Source organism: Archocentrus centrarchus, unplaced genomic scaffold (genome assembly GCF_007364275.1).
Source record: "Archocentrus centrarchus isolate MPI-CPG fArcCen1 unplaced genomic scaffold, fArcCen1 scaffold_32_ctg1, whole genome shotgun sequence".
NCBI lineage: Eukaryota > Metazoa > Chordata > Actinopteri > Cichliformes > Cichlidae > Archocentrus > Archocentrus centrarchus.
In genome coordinates, this window is record NW_022060260.1 from 2745085 (window position 1) to 2752378 (window position 7294).

Sequence of the window (7294 nt, forward strand, 5' to 3'; positions counted from 1 at the left end):
ACCCCCCCTTGACAAAGAGCTCTCAGTGAAACAAACACCTCGAGCCAGAGACCTTCAGTGCTGACCTTTGTGGCTGTTGGACACTAAACCAGCCACATACCAGTAACACCTGTGGGAGAACGGATACATTGTATACAATGATTCTGATGCTTTTTTTTGTCATATTTGGAATATCGTAAACAATATTCCAAAACACTTCAACTTTCCTTTTTTATGGCATTGTAAATGTTATAGTACAAAATTAGCTGTACTTCACTAGAGCTCTTTCTGAAAAATGAGCCCACAGTGAATAAAAATGTTTGAGGAATAAAACCGGCACAGGAGCTGACTGGGTTCAGAGGGTTAATTAAAAAGTTTCACGTTCTTATTAAATAACAGTTATTAAAAAACGTAGCCAAAAAATAAAGTTGTCATTTGAGGACAATCACGTCTGCAAACCCCACAACACAGTTTCACCCTAAATTACTCATTAATTATTTCCAGCCTGAATCTGCTGTTGAAAAAATATTTTTATTAGTTCATTTATGATATCAGAACACTGAAAATTTGTTCTGTATCTGTAATTTAAAAATACAGTCTGTTTTAAAGAGAGGCGGCTGGCACTTTAACCTTTGAGTCTAATATGTGTGTGTATGAGTTTTACTTTAACTACAGGTTAGATGCTTCATTTAATGCTCATGGAAGCAGCATTAATAAATTCATTCAACATCAGAAAAACTGAATCATCCATTAACTTCATCTAACCCTTTATGTGTGTCCTCCTGATCTACTCACTGCCCCCTGAGATTCTGTGAAGCGTGGCTGGAGACCTCTATTATTACGATCACCACAAAACTTTCCATCTTATTACTGTCAAAAGAGCTTTTCACTCATTATATATTTATTGCATTTAGCTTTTCAAAACCACCTTAAATTGATCTTCCTCTGCTGTCTCCTATGTAGCCTTTCCTCTTTTAAGACAGCCTGTGAGGATTTGCCATCAGTGTCCATTCTGACAGTGGTTGCTGTGCAACAAATGATTTAACACTAACACACATGGCTGCAATGTAATAATCAGAAACTGATGCTCCCCGGTGGTTTGGAGACTTCTGCTCTGAAGCCTCGAGTTGATCACATTGTAGTTTAGCCATGCCCAAAATCCAGCCCTGCTTTATTGCTCCATATGGAACAACAATTCACAAAGTAGAAATAGTTCTGTAATAAATTAGCCTTGAAATGATGCTTACTGTGGACATTAGTCAAGTGAAAAGCAGAGTCATTGTTTCATACTCTTCTGTAAGTAGTATTTAGTAAAGAATGCAGGTTTAAGGCACTTTAATGAAGGTCTTCTTCATTACGTGACTAACAGCAGAACACACAGATCATTCAAACCTGTGTAAAAACGCACTCACATCAAAATATCTGACATGTTTTATTTGGTTTGTAGGTTTCTGTTGGCAGTGTCCCAGCTGGCAGTGTTGAAGCTCCGCCCGGTAACAGATGATGATTACTGTGGCAGGTTTGGTTAAGTTAACAGGAAATTACAGCTTAACATTTACTGAATGTGTATTTCAATGGTCAGGAGGGCAGACTTTGAATAAGCAACCATTTGGATTGAAAGACATTCTCACCTGCACTTTTTCTCAAAGGGGTGTTCCAGCTAAAAGAGTCCCCCTGAGGGCCTTTTAAAGGTGCCAGGTTGCACCAGGTAACTGGGGCGGGGGCGGGGGGTGTTGAATAGCGATTATCAGTTTTATTGTAGATTCTGGGTGGTAGGCCTAATGGGGAAATATTTTATTTAATAGTTGTTGTTTTTGTAGTATTGCTCTAATGTTAATAAAGTTGATAAGATAAGTTGTGTGTTTGGTTCATTAGTTACATTTTTTTGTGTTACCCCAGAGAATGGTTTGGCCTGGGGTAAATTAGCAGCAGTCTATAAAGGGCTGCCAGTTAACACCACAGACTGTCACTGGAACCCTGCTCCATCACTGGGCTGTTTTAATTTTAATTTAATTTAATTTTAATTTTGTTGTGTTTGTGTTTATCACGGTGAATACACACTTGTTGGGTCAACGCTTCATCTCCACCTCAAAGCCTCCTGTTTTAATTCAGCCACTACAGGCCATCCTAACAGGCACATACTGTAGTTCTGGTCTATCTACGCACAGTTACAATGAGGAGTTACACAAATACAAAAAGTGTGCACAGGTAATTATCTTTAACGTGAATGTGTGTTGCTCACCCCAGTACTGGTCTGAAATCCCTGCTGTGTACCCCGGTTTTCCACCTTTCTTGATTCTTCTGTTATTTTAAACCTTTTTTATGGTTGTCAGTCAGCTGGGAGTCAAACTGGTGGCTCTGCATTTTGGGTCTCGTAGTATGAGCCCTAACTCGGCCATGAGATGCCTCGAGTGGTCTCTTCATCAGCAGCGGTTGTCTGGAGCTGTAGTGGCAATCTTGGCCTCTGATGGTAAAGTGGATGGGGGTTGGGGGTGTATGTGGGTGTATGCCCTGCATGTGTGAGATCAAGTGAATGATAATTGGTTGATTTCATCTGAAGGAGCCTATATTCTGTGATTACAGCATCAGACGGAGCCCTGATTTTTGTCACAGCAGACTGAACCTGAATACCTGCGATGAAAATTTCAGCTGAGAAAAAGTGACTTTTATGACTCCACAGAACCTTTAAGGTGTTAAACTGAGTATGCTGTCTGCTGCCACATCATGAGGTTTGGAAATTTTCCACGGTACAAAAAAAGTGTGGGAATGTACTGTGACTAAAATAACACGAACACCTTTCTCCTCCAAACATTCAGAGCTGCGGGTCATGGCTGTGTGTTTACGACCAGCCAACAGTTCCTGCTGATTTGTGTTTGCTCAGGTAGAAAAAGCAACAGGATGTCACTGCAGGGCCCAGGGCCACGAAGCAGGTTCAACAAACTGAGTTTAAAAACAGACTCTGAGTTGATCAACTCTGAGTTTCGGTGCGTGAGTAAGGAAAGAAAGCCATCACCAATGGAGCGCCAACACCAGGATTCACCATGGCAACGGGTAAATAAAGAGCGGAGCCTCCATTTTAATCCGATGATGGAGGGTCGCACGTGTCAGTGTGGAGCATCACTTTAATCAGCCTGAGCCACTCTGACATCATCATAGACAGAATGAAAGTTTGTTATAAAGTATATCATTTCATAATATCTGCTGTCATCATTTACACAACTTGAATCTCCATCAGATGAAGCTGAATCCTAATTTTACATTTAATTTATAAAATCTAATTATTAAACTGCAGCCTGACGGACAAACTGCAGGAGACAGAAAGTGAAGATAAAACTGTGGAGAAACAGCTCAGACTGAGTTTACTGACCGACCTGTTAGAGACTGAGACAGCAGCAGAGCTGACCTCAGGTCAGTTTGTTACTTAATAAAAGCTGTTTTTGTGGCAGTTTATGACAGTTCGGTTTATGATTATTTAATTGTTTAAATAATTATACAATAAAAATGGAATTTATTGATGGAATAGCAACCTCACTTTATTCATTTATTTAAATTAAGAATTTCATTATTTCTGCCATTACTGGACAAAAATGAGATTTACAGAAAAACAGCTTTAATGTTTCCAGTTTAACCGTTTCTAATCTGATCTGAGATCAGCCCACTGATAGATGGCAGCTCTCTCACAGCGACACAGAGTTACTGTTACTGTTAAAGGTCAGAGGTCAGTCATAGTTTCATGTTATCAGAAATGTCTCAGGTTTATAGGTTTTAAATTTTTCAGTTTGGGAGGATGAGACATTTTAATTAAAGAATGCAGATCGTGTTGGGAAAATGAATCCATTATGAACGGAGCCAGACTGGATGAGCTGGGAAATGACTGGAGTCTGAACTGGATCTGGACCTTATCCGGTCTGAATCCGGGATCCTGATCCGTTTGGATCCTCCTGCTGTGCAGGTGGACTCGGACACGGTTTGCTGATCCGTTATAGAGCCTATGATCACAGATTTTGGTGATTTTCAGTGGAAAATATGTCAAGATTCATACTCTGAATTTCAGACACCATAACTTTCAAAATAAAAAAACAACATTTAAGTCACTTGATGATACTCAGCTCTACCTATCATTCCCACCGGATGACTCTACAATCTCAGCACGGATATCTCATTGTCTCTCAGATATATCCTCATGGATGAAGTCACACCATCTTCAACTTAATCTTTCTAAGACTGAACTACTGGTGTTTCCTGCAAAACAGTCGGTCCAACGCAATTTCACCTTAACAATCGATTCTCTCTCACTTTCTCCGGTGAAGGTTGCCAGGAATCTGGGAGTCATGTTTGACGACCAATTATCATTTACACACCAAGTGGCCTCTGTTGCTCGATCCTGTCACTTTGCGCTATATAACATCAGACAAATTAGACTGTTTCTAACGCAACATGCTGCTCAGCTCCTGGTGCAGGCTGTGGTCATCTCGCGCCTTGATTATTGTAATGCAGTGCTAACGGGCCTTCCAGCCTGTGCTATTAAGCCATTACAGATGATCCAGAAAGCAGCAGCACGTCTGGTCTTCAATCTTCCAAAACGGGCACATGTCACCCCACTGCTCATTGAGCTTCATTGATTCCGGTTGCTGCTCGCATCAAATATAAAGCCTGCACGATTGCCTATAAGGTGATGACAGAACAGGCGCCCTACTACTTGCACTTGCTTCTCTCAGCCTTTGCGCTCCTCCACTGAATGTCGCCTTGCTTTACCCAGCATCCACCCAAAGCAATCCAGACTGTTCTGCTCCATAGTTCCCAGGTGGTGGAACAAGCTGCCTACCTCCACCAGAGCAGCTGAGTCCCTCACCGTTTTTAAAAAACTCCTAAAAACTGAGCTTTTTGGAGAATACCTGCACTAACTAAGAAAATTACTTTTGATGTGTATAGACATACATTTTTAATGTGCCATTGTTTTTTAATGTTTAACTCTTTTAATGTTTTATTTTGTTTTGGCTTTTTGTATTATTGTGTCATCATTGTAAGTCGCTTTGGATAAAGGCGTCTGCTAAATGTAATAAAGTAAAGTCACTTTAAATCCATTTAGTTCAGTTTTGAAGTCTTCAGATCAGCCTCATCTTCACTCAAACATTCCCATCATCTCCAGGATCAGACATTTTTCCATCACTGAGCTTTTCTAACATGACCAGTGATCGATCATTGATCAGTGATCAGTGTGTTCTGTGTCTAAAGCTTCATACAGATCAGTGTGATGTAACAGTGATGCTACAGTAACTACAGTAAATGCCTTAATATTAGCATTCTGGCTGAAACCATGTTGGTTTTTGGAGACAGACGTGACCACGTTTGGATGAGAAGGTGGGATGTTAAGTTATCAGCTAATGCTACCTAGCTTGGTTATAAAGCTGCATCCACAGACTGTACAGGAGCGTCCCACACACACACACACACACACACACACACACACACACACACACACACACACACACACACAGACACCTGCTAATCAGTAACAGCCAAATAAAGTCCTCGAATTTCACTCAGCAAAACTGGAGCTCCACCTGCTTGGACGGCCTGTTACAATTAAATTTTTACAAGTGTGTGATCAGATGAATTTCCCCCTGTACAGCTGTTATGAAAGGGGAAATTATCCACAGAGACCACAGCAGTTTCTGTATCAGCTGTAAACATGTTTCTTTCTGCTGGAAAGTCAGACATTTTAGCATGGGAGACTATGGGGACTCTGCCGGATGTTAGAAGAACTGCAGCTGTTGGCAGCGTCACACTGACTTCACTTTTAAGAAGCAGAAGCGACATCAATGTTTTATACAGTCTGTATAAATAGGAGCAAATATTCAAGAAATACTGACCCATTTCTTGACTTGTCCTGGTTCCAAATCAGTGAAATATGAAGAACTCCTGTAGTGCATCTATAACTGAGCTCCCATCTGTTTTTGTGGATTTCATGTTTATTAAATCACTAAAACTGGAAGCTGTAGTAAACCTGTTGTAAAAATATGTGTTTTTTACTCTGGTACCCAAATATTGGAAAACCATCATGTTGTCGGTGTGCAGTGAAAGTGGGCGAGGGGGGAATGTAAACAGAGTTCAGACTTTAAATGAGCCCCATTATTCTTTAAAACATTCTGTCCTTGTTCCGGTGTTCCTCCGAGCGTGACTCCGCTCCATTTATCTCTGACAGCTCTGGGCAATTTCAAATCGCTGCTGTCCCAGAAGATCACCTTTATCCCGCCATGCATCTCATCCCAAAAGATAACAATACTGTCCAGTATGGGGCTTCTTAAGAGAAACGCTCTAATGGCACACTGATGCTATGATTCTGCTCATGCATGCAAATGATGGTTTATGAATGTGTGCTTTCTGCCAGTGACACACAGCACTGTTATCTGTTAGGGCGAACCTATTCTTTTCATTTCCAGCTCCATATTTTTATACGTGGACACCACTAGAGAAGCTTTTGCCTTATTCATGATTTTTAATAATCCTTCTCTACATTATACAGAACCCGAGTTCATCCTCTGTGTGAAATAAGCTGTTTTAGCTCCTCCCCTTTAAGGTAACTTTCTTCTGATTGGCTGCCCCTTATAAGGAAACAATTTGAACAGCAGGTGAGAGGGACATCTGTGATGACATATAAATATATCCCCTGTCTATGACATGATAAAGATCCAAAAACAAACAAACAAACAAACAGGTCACCACTGGAGGAGGAGAGATTTGAGAGGAAAAGCAGAATCAGATAAGGAAATTTGCTGTGAGGTTTAAAAAGAGTCCAGGTCTCCTCAGTATACCTGTGCTAAATGTTCAGAGGCTGGTAGGAGGTTCACTGAATTGTGGTCATCTAACTTCATGATGCTGAGATCTGCTTTAAGACCTGCATTTAAACTGGATCTGCTCTCTGGCAGGAGTGGTTTAAGTTTTGGTTTCTGACTTAATTTTGGTCCAAGTGGAAACAGACTGTGTGTAAAGTAGCGTAACCATGTGAAGGAGCGAGGACAGGACTGTCCACCACCTGAGACACAGCAGGCCCTGATTATCACTGAGATGATCCGAATAATGCAGAGTACAGCTGAGAGGTCCACGTCCCTCTCTGACCTGTAGAAAGAGCAGAAAGCAGCGTAAAATACTCATGTACAAGCAAAGCCCTTCTACACGATAAATCTTATACTAGCTGTTTGATTTTGAGTGTGCAGTTTTTGAGGACAAGTAAACTTAAGATTTACCAAAGTATGAGCTCCATTTAATTTTAAGTTAAAGAATCGTCACAGATTTATGATAATAGTAATAACAG